General features: G+C 44.9%; 1 non-coding gene across 1 annotated transcript; it reads right to left on the bottom strand.

Annotated features, from left to right (window-relative positions):
• Window positions 1-3,834: 3,834 nt before the first annotated feature.
• On the bottom strand, window positions 3,835-3,907 carry trnav-cac (transfer RNA valine (anticodon CAC)). Its single transcript has one exon. It is a non-coding gene; the product is annotated as a tRNA-Val (tRNA).
• Window positions 3,908-15,045: the final 11,138 nt, after the last annotated feature.

A 15,045-nucleotide genomic window follows, 5' to 3' on the forward strand; every position in this document is an offset into this window, starting at 1 on the left:
GCAAACCCTTAGATTCCTTTCTCCTACATGTGTTTATCTAGCTTCGCTGCAAACGAATCCATGCTATTCGCCTGAACTACTCCTTGTGGGAGCGAATTGCACATTCTAACTACTCTCTGGGTAAACGTGTTCCTCTTGAATGCCATATTGAATTAAATAGTGACTACCTTATATTCATGGCCCCAATGATTTGGAGTCCCCACCTCCACAAATGCAAACACCTTATCTACGTCTAACCTATCAAACCCTTGCATGATCTTAAAGTCCTACATCAGGTCACCCCTCAGCCTTCTCTTTTCTATACAGAAGAGCCCCAGTCTGTTCAAACTTTCAATATGGAGAAGTGTGAGTTCATCTACTTTGGACTGAAGCAAGATAGATCAGAGTATTTTCTAAATGGTGAGAAGCTAGGAACTGTGGAGGAGCAGAGAGATTTAGGGGTCCAAGTACAGAAATCGCTCAAAGCCAGTGGAATGGAAGAAAAATTAATTTAAATGTCTTATGGGATGTTGGCCTTAATTTCAAGGAAGCTGGTATTCAAAGGGGGGAAGAATGTTACAGATCGAAATCTCTGCTGAGACCCCATTTAAAGTATTGCATTCAGTTCTGGGCACCACATCTCAGGAAGGAAATATTGGACTTGGAGGGGGTGCAGCGCAGAATGACCAGAATGATACCGGGGCTAAAATGGTTAAATTATGAGGGCAGGTTATGCGGAGTTCGGTCCTCATTTTTCTCTTATGGATCCGGCCCCATCCGTTTACTGTGGACGGGAGCGCGTCTGATAATAAGTCAGTCAGAATCGGATGCAAATCACACAACCGGCACAGCAGCTTTGGAACTGGCGACTGGTTTGACATTGAGTCTTTTTTATGGGATAGGCTGTACATTGTTTGTATAATAATAATAAGTTTGATACAATGAAGGTTTTTTCAGTTATTTTCCATTTCCAGCCTCACCAGTTTTATATAGTAACAGGTAACAATGTTTAAGGGATGTGATGTACAGTGTTGGTGGAATCAGTGTAATTTAACTTGATACATTGAAGAATCGCTTGTCTATCCCAGGCTCTTACCTTATGTTTAGACCCTCACCTAGTTTAAAATCGGTTACTCACTGATATAAATAAACCAGTAACAACCCCGAAACCTCAGCGGGTATATTTGTTCCGATAATTAGTGACGTTCGCAATTTCCATTGAAATTCCAATCAGCAAATCCCAGAGGCTGTTTCGGGTTTGACAAACTGTGAAACAGATTGTTTTAAAAGCCGAAAAGAGGGAAAACCTGGTGGTTGATATAAAGTTTTATACATTATCTCTTTCTGTTTCAGATTTACAATTTCTCTTTGAGTGTTGCTGACAGGAGCGGCTATAATGGAGCCCAGTGACTGGGTGACGAGCTGCACGGAGTCATTAGCCTGTGTTACAGACCGGCTCGTTGGACCTGCTCATTTCGACTCATCTCATTGTCAGCAACGGGAAATTACTGAAATTGAGGCTGGTGAATAACTGCTCGAAATACCAATCCTCTCCACCACTGGGGACTGAATCTTCCGACAAACAGGGATTTTCAATCGTGCAAGTTTCATTCACCTATTCTGCTCTTCGTTTCCCTGATCTGATTGGTGCGCCTTTCCCTTCAATTCAGGACTGATAGGAAAAACTCGATTTTACAGTCGATTTTCGGGTCATGACGTATCGTGATATTTCAAATAATTGAAATCGACCTTTATCAATCCCAATATCGTCCCCTACACGTTTGACAAACGCAAAACGGCTTCAATAACGGCTTTGCTGACACAACTCGTTCAAAGATACTGTCGGTAATTGGTGGGTCTTTCAAGTCATGACACGAACGTAACGGTTCGCACTGCCGTTTTCCCCAAGACACTTCAGATTCATGTGGAATGATTTCGCTTTGGGGGTTAAAACCATTCCCTCTTCACAAATCCGCGTTTGACCCCGTGTCTTTTAATATTTTTGATAAGCGATACCAAATCGGTTTGCCCCGTAGTGTACATTACTTTTTAAATATTACAGATAAGCGGAGCACTTGAGCTGTCACAGCTGTGACTTTGACTTTTCTCCCTCTCCTCTCGATCTCACCGGCAACTGTCACGAACCACAATCTTCTGTCACACTGCTCCATCAGAAAGTTCCGAGCCTCGGTTTTCAAATGAAATAACTCCCATCTCTTCAATCAACGACATCCCAGGGAGAGTTTCCCAGTTTCGTCTCACACTTTCCCCAAATCCTCCTTAAAGTACCATCAAAAATTGTCCCAAGTTAATAATAATACAATTAAAAGTTCTTATCTTCTGGGGTTTTGTTTCAGATTCCATGGCTTTTAAAGGTCACTGCGGATATTTATCGAAGTGCATCTTGATTGGAGGCTTCTTGGAGAAATCGGAGAAAGATCTCGAAGCTCTTGTAGCGCAAGCGGTCAGCGTGCGGCACTTTTATCAGCTTCAGAAATGCCCAGGTTGTGAGTTTCAGCCTCACCGAGAACAGACGAACATTTTACTCCGAACATTTTGACCGGAGTTCAAGGTACAACTGGTATGTTCCATAAAGCATCAACTTCTTAGTGTTCCCATGTCGGCACTTGGGTTCCTCTGGCCTACCGTCTTACAACAGGAGGTGCGAGTTTACTTGTTTACAGGGGAAGAGGGGGCGATTAGCGTCAGCTGATATGGCAAAGGCGCCGGTACGAAATCTTTAAATCTGAAGAACCAAACACACAATTCTTTTTTTCGTTAAGCGGATATTCATCGGTTGGAAGTTTCGTGTGGGGAAAATTTGGAAGGGAAATCTGCTGCCTGGTGTCGCTGTGCAACGGGTGAAATTATTCAGCTTACAGATGTTAATACATGAAAGGTCGAGAGGCCTTTTCCAGCTCCAGAGTGGGACAAGATTAGCTTTTGAGCCACTGGGTAAAGTGTTATTTTAATTGTTGCTAACGAATGACAAGACATTTGGCACAAACAAGAAGAATTGTAAACTCACGAGTTCACTGTCTATGTTTCTTACATCATGTTCAACAGAAACAACGATTCTCCTCAACACGTTACTGAGAATTTTATAAAAGGGAACTTCAACTCAGTTCGACGTTCACGAAGGATAATTCAGAGTCCTACCATAAATCTGTATAATGGATCCTTTTCGTATATTGAGCCTGGGTAGCTCAGTCGGTAGACTCTGAGATTTCTATAAGCGGCTCGTGATTTGAGTGTGCAGAAATCAAATTCTTGTTCAGGCAATAAACTTTGAAACAGCTGGCAAGTGTCGATGTTTGCGGGACAGATGATGCCTGCGATGTGTTGTCAAAGCTTCGGTGGTATATTGTTTCCCAGGGATCGGTAGTATTTCGCTGTCTGAGGCGGGATTTGCTGCTTTCCGCCAGCAACCTGTGATTGGAGGGAGCGGGGCCGGACAGGCGGCCTGAATGTCGTTGCTGTCGTGGTCTCACTCAATCCGGGAACCGTAGGAACATCGAACTTCGAAAAACGGATGTGTTTGTTGCCGCGGCTGCCATGCTGTTTAGAACTATAGTTATTAACCGAGGCAGCTCTTCAGGGTCCTTTAATAATCTCTCACAAATCAACAAAAACCAGTCGCAATGAGTAGCTTTGAGAGGAGATTTCTGCACTGGCAGGGCAGGAAACTGAAGTGAGGGAGAGATATTTTCGGTATCTGTGTAATGTTTGAGTGTGTGCAGAACTGGACAGAGAAAGGAAAATATACCGGTTCTGTATTTTATTCATATTTCACTTCAGAGTGAAATCTTGCGTGTTTTCATATTTATTGATTTTTAGTGGATGGCGTTTTGAAAATGTTTCCGCCCGGTTTCGAACCGGGGACCTTTCGCGTGTGAGGCGAACGTGATAGCCACTACACTACGGAAACTCTGCTGTGCAAACAGTCATAGGAAATGCTTGGAAGATAATTGCCGTCTTCAAATGTTCTCAGTGCTGGGAGACGGGGCCGGGTTCCCTTCGGGGGATTAAGTTTTACAAAATAGTTTGTTGTATTAATTTCGCAAAACTCATTAAACTCAGTAAAAAGACGAATAGTTGTTCAAATCGCCATTAATCAACCAATAACTTTCTGTTTCAGACTGACGGAAATCCAGCATGTTTTTCATTCATTCATTCACCAGGCTGAATATGGAAAGTTCAGAGGGGAAGTGAAAAAGGAAATGACGGGCAAAGAGAGAGTGTGAGAATAAACTGGCGGCCAACATAAACTGGCATGTAAACATTAAACGGGCAGTAGGAGCCGTACTCTGATAAGGGACCATAAAGGAGAGCTATTCATGGAGGCAGAGAGGATGGCAGAGATATTAAATGAATACATTGTACAGGTCTTTACCAAGGAAGAAGATGCTGCCAGAGTCTCGGTAAAGGTAAATACAGTTGAGATCCTGAATGGGCTAAACATTGATAAAGAAGAGGTACTCGGAAGGCTCGCTGTACTTAAAGTACATAAGTCACCCGGTCCGGATGGGATGCATCGTAGGCTGCTGAGGGAAGGAAGGGTGGAAATAGCAGGAGGTACTGACCATAATCTTACAAACAGCCACAGATACGGGGGTGGTGCTAGAGGACTGGAGAATTGCAAACGTTACATCCTTGTTCAAAAAAGATGTAATGATAAAGCCAGCATCTATATGCCAGTCAGTTTAACCTCAATGGTGGGGGAACTTTTAGAAACGATAATCCGGGACAGAATTAACAGACGCTTGGACGACTGTGGATTGATTTGGGAAAGCCGGCATGGGTTTGTTGAAGGCAAATCGTGTTTAACTAACATGATAGAGTTTTTTCTTGAGTTAACTGAGAGTGTAGATGAAGGCAAAGCAGTTGATGCGCTGCATATGGACTTTCAAAAGGTGTTTGATAAAGTGCCGCACGGTAGGCTTATCAGTAGGATTGAGGTCCATGGATTAAACGGGGCAGTAGAAACATGGATGCAGAATTAGCTAAGGGACAGGAAGCAGAGAGTAGTGGTGATTGGTTGTTTTTTGGACTGGAGGGAGGTGTACAATGGTGTTCCCCAGGGGTCAAAGCTGGGACCACTGCTTTTCTTGATTTATATTAATGACTTGGACTTGGGTGTACAGGGCACAATTTCAAAATTTGCAGATGACACAAAACTTGGAAGGGTAGTGAACAGTGTGAAGGATGGTGACAGATTTCAAGAGGTTATATATTGGCCTGTGGCATGGGCGGACACGTGGCAGATGAAATTTAACACAAAAAATGCGACATGATACATTTCGGTAGGAAGAACCAGGAGAGGCAATATAAACTAAAGGGCGCAACTCCAAAATGGGTACAGGCCCAGAGAGATCAGGTGGTTTATGTGCACAAAGCGTTGAAGGCTTCAGAGCAGGTTGAGAATGCGGTTGCAAAGGTATACGGGATCCTGGACTTCATAAATAGAGGCATCGAGTAAAAAAGTATGGATGTCATGATGAACCTTTATAAAACACTGTTTCGGCCACAACTGTGGTATTGTGTCCGGTTCTATGCACCGCAGTTCAGGAAAGATGTGAAGGCCTTACAGAGGGTGCAGGAGAGATTTACAAGAATGATTGCAGGGATGAGGGATTTTAGTTACTTAGACAGACTGGAGAAGCTGCGGTTGTTCTCGTTGGAACAAAGAAGGTTGCGGGGAGATTTGATAGAGGAATTCAAAATCATGATGGGTCTAGACAGAATAGATAGAGAGAAACTGTTCCCAATGGTAGAAGGGTCGAGAACCAGAGGACATAGATTTCAGGTGATTGGCAAAAGAACCAAAGGTGACATGAGGAAAAACGTTTTTAAATAGCGAATGGTTAGGATCTGGAATGCACTGCCCGAGGGGGTGGTGAAGGCAGATTCAAAGGCAACTGGATAAGTGCTTGAAAGGAAAAAATGCAGGGCTACAGGGAAAGGGCGGGAGAGTGGGACTTGCTGGATTACGATTGCATGGAGCCGAATGGCCTCCTTCCGTGCTGTAAACATTCTACGATTCTATGAGATTTGAGCGTCGCTGGCAAGGCCAGCATTTATTGGCCATCCCTAATTGTGCTTGAGAAGGTGGTGGTGATCCAGCTCCTTGAACCGCTAAAGTCCGTGCGTTGAAGGTTCTCCCACAGTGCTGTTAGGAAGGGAGTTCCAGGATTTTGACCCAGCGACAATGAAGGTACGGCGATATATATCCTCGGTAGGATGGTGTGTGACTTGGAGGGGAACATGCAGGTGGTGTTGTTCCTATGTGCCATATGCCCTTGACTTTCTAGGTGATAGAGGTCGCGGATTTGGGTGGTGCTGTCGATGAAGCCTTGGCGAATTGCTGCAGTGCATCCTGTAGATGGTACACACTGCAGCCACGGTGCGCTGGTGGTGAAGGGGGTGAATGTTTAGGGTGGTGGATGGGGTGCCAATCAAGCGGGCTGCTTTGTCCTGGATGATGTCGAGCTTCTTGATTGAAGCTGGAGCTGCTCACATCCAGGCAAGTGAAGGGTATTCCGTCACACTCCTGACTTGTACATTGTAGATAGTAGAAAGACTTTGGGGAGTCAGGAGATGAGTCACTCGCCGCACAAGACCCATCCTCTGACCTGCTCTTGTCGCCACAGCATTTATGTAGCTGGTCCAGTTAAGTTTCTTGTCAATGGTGACCCCCAGGCTGTTGATGGCGGGGAATTCGGCGATGGTAATGCCGTTGAATGTCTAGGGGAGTTGGTTAGGTTTTCTCTTGTTAGAGTTGGTCATTGCCTGGCACTTGAATGTTACTTGCCACTCATCAGCCCAAGGCTGAATGTTGTCCAGGTTTTGCTGCACGCGGGCACGTACTGCTTCATTAGTAGAGGGATTGCGAATGGAAATGTACACTGTGCAATCATCAGCGAACATCCCCATTTCTGACCTTATGATGGAGGAAAGGCTATTGATAAAGCAGCTGACGATGGTTGGGCGTCGGACACCGCCCTGAGGAACTCCTGCAGTGATGTCCTGGGGCGGAGATGATTTGCCTCCAACAACCACTACCATCTTACTTGGCGCTAGGTAAGATTCCAGCCACTGGAGAGTTTTCCCCCTGATTCCCGTTGACTTCCAATTTCCTAGGGCTCCTTGAAGACACATCGGTCAAAGGCTGCCTTGATGTCAAGGGCAGTTACTCTCACCTCACCTCTGGAATTTAGCTCTTTTGTCCAGGTTTGGACCAAGGCTGTAATGAGGTCTGTCGCCGAGTGGTCCTGGCGAAACCCAAACTGAGCATCGGTGAGCAGGTTATTGGTGAGTAAGTGCCGCTTCATAGCACTGTCGACGACACCTTCCATCACTTTGCTGATGATTGAGTGCAGACTGACGGGGTAATAATTTGCCGGATTGGCTTTTTCCAGCCTATTATGAACAGGACATCCCTGAACAATGCTCCACTTTGTTGGCTTTCCACCTTGGTTAACAAGTGACAGTCTAAACTTAAATGAGTTTGCTGTGTTTTCCCTGTGTTGAATTGTCACCCGTTCTCATCTTACAGGCGGTATTTTAGGACTTGGTTAAAAATGTTCCGTGCTTGTGATACAAGTAGTCTGGATTCCCACCTTAGTAATACAGAAGGGCAACGGCTGCTACACTCTATCATACAACCCCAACTAGTGCCGCCTCAGTTAAAGTACATTAACTAGTGCCCCCCACTCTTGTACAACCTCAAGTGAGTAGATACAAAGAGTGTGTGTTTGTTTGACTGTGATGTTTATGCAACAGCATCCGCCATTCTTTCCGTTGCTATGGAAATTTTGTTAGAGACGAAAATCGAATCCCACCCTGACAGTCCTGAAGCATCAATGTCCGGACTCAGTGCACTCGGCCATGCTCTATGTCAGTGTTGTCCAAGAGAAATTGCTGACTAGCCGCAGGTGTGGCTATGGTGGCATTGTTTTAGTCACATGAACGAATTTTAGCAGAAAACATCTTGCACACGCACAATATACAGTGAGATATACTTCATATGTGTCTGTTTCATAACAAACATCTCCCACCATTCAGTAACCGAGGAAGTAAAGGACTCACAACGATCAAAAACATTCGCACTCTGCTTTTCACCATTTTATCAACAACACACAAAAAGTTTAAAGTCCACATGCGAATATGAGTATTGAGACCATAGGCCTAAAGGCCGTGTCCATGACTCATTTTTATTTAATAATCGCAATTGCAATGAGCCACATCTGGATTTCCATTTCGCCAGATGAGTCTCGTGGCAAAGGAATTGGAATAACTGGTCAATGTCACAGTGGATTGATTCCACGGGCCGTGTTCTACTGACCCCAAACACTACACATTCTTACAACCAATAAAAATAAACCTGACGGGGACGGATGTCGGGTTGGTTTTCTGGAAGTAGCAAATCAACTGTGCAGAAAAAAAACACCTCCAGCCTAAGGCACAAGAAAGAATTTCGTACAAGCAAAGGACTGATTGTGAAGATTGAGGATTCAAAACCACAACACCAGGGAAACTGCGATCTGAATACAGCGACCTCAACCGCTGGCTCATCCTGACTCCAGAATCTCTAATTTACTGACCCCGATTTTCTCAGTGAGGCCCAATGGCAGTTTCACTCTCTCTGATTCTCGCTAAATCCTGCTGGAAGGCCGAGTGATCAGTATATAAACTCCCCGGAGTTTCCTCTGCCTGTGCTCGGTGTATGGGGACGTTTGGTCGGGCCGTGGTATCCAGTTTCCCAGGGAAGGGCAATATTGCTCGGTCTGAGACTGCATTCGCTGCTTTCCATCGGCAGCCGGTGATTGGAGAGGGCAGGGCCGGACAGGCGGCCTGAATGGTGCTGCTGTCACGGTCTCGCTCACTCCGGGAGCTGGGGAACAGCAAAAAACTGATGGGATTGTTGCTGCTTCTGAGATGCGGCTCAGAACTGCTGTTGCTAACGGAGGCAGCGCTGCAGGATCCTTTAATGACCCCTCACAAATCAACTGAAACCTGTCGGAATGTGAATACCATTTTACTTTTCTAAAGTAAGGGGAGCGACATTCATCACGGAAAAATGGGAAACAGTTTGCCTCTCGCTCACTGCAGAAATATCCACGTCACAGCGAGACAGCTCTCCGGCAAACCGTGAGCATTCTCTTCGGATCTGGTCTGTCACGAAGAATTCTGATTACCTTGAAGCCAATCTCGGTTTTTTATTTATTGTTCGTGTGCCTGCTCTCCAACCGCAGGCGAAATGTTGGAATATCAGCCGTGCTCAGCTGACAGCAGCACTTTAGAAACCCGGCAATGCGAGACAATGAATGTTCAGGTAACAGTCACCCTCTGTGAGTGGAATTGAACCACCAACCATTATTAATTAACAGGAACCAATTGCGCTATAGAAACACGATGTTTTGCGCACTGAACCATTAATTCACCGAGCGAAAGCTTCAGCTTGTCGTGATCAATGTAACAGCGGTCTTACCATCAGTTTACTTTTCCAAAATAAAGGGTGTGCAGCTTGCACGAGTGAAAATCTGTGTTGTGTTATTTCTGAACTTCAAACTCCCCTTGCCCCGAAATGTCTGTATGTCTGTATGTAGGAAGACTCAGTCACCCAATGATAGACAACATTGATTTTTCGAGCTGTTATTTACCATCCTCTATTTCAGTAACGTTCTGGTTTGCTGAAAATGAGATGAGTTGAAATGAGAAGGTCCAACGAGCCGGTGTCTACAAAGTTGTCTCTTGCACTTCCAGTGAAACGGACGGCAGTTTTCTCTTTTAAACCAGTGGTTATGATGTTAATGTGCCCGAGAAAGACTGGATTACAGCGGGTGACTCTGGGCCAGAGTAAAGTTCAATTAAAATTTATGATTGCCGAGTGGCTGGACGGTGGATTTATCCCAGTTTGAACTCGGTGAAGTTACAAATCTAACGACAAGAGTTTGGGCTGGAGACGGAATAGACTAAATAAGCAAATTTAATTACGCTGATTCCATAAACATTGCACACCACAGCCCTTAAAAATTGAGACCTGTTTCTATATAAAACTGGAGAGGGTCTAAATAGAAAGTTACAGAAAAAACAACATTGAGGTATCAAATTTAATTACACTGATTCCACAAACATTGCTCAGCACATCCCTTAAATACTGATATCTGTTTCCATATAAAACTGGAAAGGGTCTAAACAGAAAGTAACAGAAAAAAAACATTGATGTATGAAATGTAATTTTGCTTTACTGCGCAAATGCTGAACAGCCAATCCCTCAAACACTGTCCCGACATAAAATCAGTCGCAGAGCCCTGAGCCGCAGTGAAAATGCTGCGACCCAACGTAATTCAAACACTTAGTTTTCGGATCTGAAGTCAGATGCTGCAGTTCTGCCACCAGCTCCACAGGAAACTTGTGGATCCTAAATCCATATGGATGGCGATCGGTACTGACCACCACCGCGCTTCTGGGAGTGCAGGGGACGAAAGCAGCAGCCAACCACACTTCCTCACCAAAAGCGCAGGAATCCTACTCCTGAGAGATTCACTTCTTCAAACGTTGTTTGGATTCAGTGAATTGCGATATAATTCAATCTTTAATTGCCCTCCGCTCTGTCAGTTCAGGATTTTATTTAAACCGATAATTGGAGTTCTGTTTTACAGAGTGCCGGTTGTTTAAGCATTTCTCAGTCCCACCATTACCATTAATAACACTTTTTGCTGCTAACTTCTGTTTGATACAAAGCACCGGTCCTGTGGAATTGATCAGCGGTTGCACCAGGTTACTGGTGTGATAAACACTGAGCATTTTTTAAAATACTTACCGTGTTGCGGTTTCTGTATTATCGCGATTATTACGTTTGCCTCACACGCAAAAATCCCCCGATTCGATCCCGGGCAGAATTTTTTCATTATATTGGAACTTGCTCCAGATGTACCTCCAGGGGGCGAGTTTCTTCTCCTGTGTTGATAGGTCGACAATTGGCTGTTCCTGTTCAATTTAACAACGGCTGCACCAAACTCCTGGTCTCACACACACTGAACATTTCCAAACAGTCTCCTAAAATGCAGTCGGAAAAGCGTTTCAAATACAAAACAAATCATTATTAAACTAGTGAGTGTCATTCGGTAACCATGTTAGGGTTTCTTTCAGTCTGCAACAAAATGTTATAGGTTGGTTAATGGTGTTTACAGAAATATTCCTCTGTTCGTAGAGTTTATTTGGTTTCATGTAATTAATTATATCAGTGTAAGCGCCGAATCATAACCACGAGCCCACCAGGCACCTGTACGGACAGTTCACCCAATCCGTTTACTTTGATCATCTGCCCTAATCTGGCAGAAAAACAATAGGATGAACAGCCCTTGCCTGTGAAAAGGTGTCCTCTCCCCTTGATCAAACTAATATCTGCAATTGATGGACTGGAGCGAATTGCGCTCGAAGCAGATCTGGAAAATGCGCAATGCAGCAGCACAGGAATTCCAAATGAACTCTCCGTGGAGGAAACGGAGTGACAGAAGCCGAAGGAGATGCCACGTGAAAGATTTGGGCCCAGAACTGCTGCATGAGACTTTAAATGTTGTCAGCCTTTAACTGTAGCTCACAGTGTGAGAACAGTCATTATTATCATTAGCCTTTTATGTATCTTCTTGCACTGCATCTCCTCAATAGCCCCGGGTTATCACAGCATCGCTTTCTGCAAATTAAATCCCAGTGTGAAAACATATACGATTTCAAACCTAAGCAAAGTGTTTGAGATTGGTAGGAGAGTGCGAGTGGGGATCATGGGCCTGGGGGGCAGTGAGATCATCTCTGAATGCTAAGATATTCCGCAAAGCAAAGAAGCAGGGAGATGAGACATTTGCGTCTATTTTTCCCGGTATGTGCAAAATCCATCCCTTCTCAATGGCCAGCACCATCCTTTCCCTCTCCCTGCTGACCAGGTCAAGATGGGTTTCATGTATTCGCTGTGTTTGCATCAAGCATCTAATTCAACTGGCAGCTGGAGGTGCAGATGAAGCAGGAAGGAAAGAAGATTCAGAAACAGGAGATTCCACGTGAAACGGGCCGAATCTTGTGTGTGCCAGTTGCTTCAAATGATCCACGGCAGCCCTGCGTCGCCTCACAGATTTCCCAGGAGCTGCATCGATTCGGCCCGTGCGTGCGTGTATTTTGGAAATGGAAACAGAGACACCCGCTGCTTGTGGGAGTATTTCACCTCAATTTTCCATTTCACGCGCAGGCCTATCCGCACTCGGTACTGTCATGGCCTGAACACGTCTTTCGTGTTCTCACAGAAAATGCCACTTTTGCGAGCAGCTTGTCTGGACTGGACTGCAATGAGCTGGGACACTGGGAGTATTCAATTAATGAAATCAGTACTTCAAACAGCAAACATTCTTCACTCACTCATCCTGATACATTCGGGTCTCCATACTTGAATTATTCTTTCATTTATTGGAACATAGGAACAAGAGTAGGCCATTCAGCCCCTCGAACATCCAGGTTCATGCATCCTTCCTGAGGTGGGGTGCCCAGAATTGAATGCTGTCCTCCAGATGGGGTCTTGCCAGAGCTCTGTGCAGCTTTAACATAACTTCCACCCCTTGGTATTCCAGCGCTCATGAGATAAACGGGGAGAGTGAGAGCTCAAGATGGAAAGCGAGAGTGAGCAAATGGGAGAGAGAGAGAGGACTATGCATTGCACAAACCGTCGCTGAGTCGCTTTCTCAGGAGCTGCTTTGAATCTCCACTGAGCTTTTGAACCACTTACTGCACCGCAGCAAAAGTTCCAAAGCAGCATATGGGTAACGTGAAATAACCTAATCGATAGCCGATTTGTGGCGCCATGGGTAGCACGTGGGACTTCTTCTTATCACTGCAAAAGTTGTGTGTCCAAATCGCACCATCGTTGAATTTTAGCTCAGAGTTCGGTGATTTCGGCGCTGGGAAGTGAAATTTTGCATCAAAACCTCAACAGGATCATTAATGCCCTTCAAGGAAGGGAAACAACCCCCTACACTTCATCTTATACAAGTGGCTCCAGTCCCACCCGAATTTATAATGCTTAATCCACTCTGAGTTGGATTGGCGAAACACTCTCAAGAAGGAGGCTCATCATGTGCTCACCGCAAAAGTCAATCTGCTGGACTTCCGGTTCTATCAGACTGCATGTTCCATCAGACAGGTTTCCAACTGGACAAATGCATCCGGCTGCCGTGCAAGCATTGGTGCTTCAGGGGTAGAATTCTTGCTTGCAGTAATTCTATGCTGTAGAAGTAGCTCCTGAAGATCGCAAGATGAAAATTATCGTGGCTGAGCGGTCTAACGCGCTGGTTTAAAGCTCAAGCTAAATCCCATAATTTACAGATGGATCAAAATCATCGTGCGTGGCTCCAATTCCGCAGTCTACCTCCTGTAAACTGATAACACTAAATATCACATCTGCTATTGCAACAAGAGGAACCACGTGACGATACAAATAATTGATGCATTTTGGAACACCTCAATTATTCCTTTTGCTCCGTTCGAAATGTTCAAAAGGAAAAAGATTCGTTTATCTAGATGAGACTCAATTAACAACCTCGCCATTTCCCGACCCTGTACATTCATATAAGGACGACGCACTGACTGATTGCGCCGCTAGAGCCCGGTCACTCTGATCAACTGTCCCACTCTGCTGGAAAGAATCTTAAGGTGAGAGACGCTTACCTGTGGAAACGTGTCCTGTCCCCTTGATGAAAATAATATCTGCATTTCACTTTTAGCTTCTTTCACATCCTCTGCTCCATCGCACGACAATCGGGTTTTCTGTGAACAGATCAAAATAAACATTGCCAGAAATTCTAGCATCAGTGGGATTCAAACCCACGCCTCCATCGAAATTTGACGGAACACTTTAGACCGCGAGGCCACGCTACCATAATGTCACAGTAACGTTTAAAGAGCTGTTTAATGCTCAAATTAATGAATTGAAGCTGATTGATCGCATTTACCCCGTGCTGGGGTTGTTCTCCTTCGAGCAGAGAACGTTAAGAGGAGATTTGATAGAAGTGTTCAAAGTCATGAAGGGTTCAGATAAAGTAAATAAAGAGAACCTGTTCCCATTGGCGGAAGGATCGAGAACCAGAGGACACAGATTTACGGTGATTGGCAAAAGAACCAAAGGCGACATGAGGAAACACTTTTTTACCCAGCGAGGAGTTATAATCTGGAATGCGCTGCCTGAAAGGATGGTGGAAGCAGATTGAATCGTGGGTTTTAAAAAGGAATTCGATAAATACTTGAAGGCATAAAAATATAGAGCGACCGGAAGGAGCGGGGGAATGGGACTAACTGGATTGCTCTTGAAATGACCCGGCACGGGCTCGATGGGCCGAATAGCCTCCTTCTGTTCTGTAACCATTTTATGATTGTATGATTCTATTGAAAACCTATATTCTCTTTGCATGCATTTCTCTTTCTCTCCCTATCTCTATCTCTTGTGTTGTTGCCTGATGGGCTTTTTAGGCTTCTAATGAGACCCTAATGTATCAGGATGAGTGAGTGAAGATTTTTTTCTGTTTGAAGTACTGATTTCATTAATTGAATACTCCCAGTGTCCCATCTCAGTGCAGTCCGGTCCAGACAAGCTGCTCGCAAAAGTGGCATTTTCTGTGAGAACACGAAAGACGTGTTCAGGCCATGACAGTACCGAGTGCGGGTAGGCCTGAGCGTGAAATGGAACGGCGACGACTGATCGAACCTGCAACACCAGCAGAGAAGATTAAAGAAAGACTGAGACGGTAGGAAAAGTAAAGGTGCAACCCAGCTGCTGCAGCCAATGTCTACACATTTATGTATCGTCGCTCTCACAGTGAATCAAATCACCAATTTGATTAAAGTATTCTTATGGTAGAGTGTATGTTATCACCATGCCGAGACAGACGGCAATCATATCAGAGAATCAGACAATCTGAAAAATTTACGCCAGTGGAGGCCATTCCGCCGATCGTGTTTGTACCGGCCGGAAAAGAGGTATCCAGCATCGCCCGACTTACCAGCGTTTGGTCCGTAGTCTTGTCG

The sequence above is a fragment of the Heptranchias perlo genome, chromosome 20 (genome assembly GCF_035084215.1).
Source record: "Heptranchias perlo isolate sHepPer1 chromosome 20, sHepPer1.hap1, whole genome shotgun sequence".
In the NCBI taxonomy this organism is placed as follows: Eukaryota; Metazoa; Chordata; class Chondrichthyes; order Hexanchiformes; family Hexanchidae; genus Heptranchias; species Heptranchias perlo.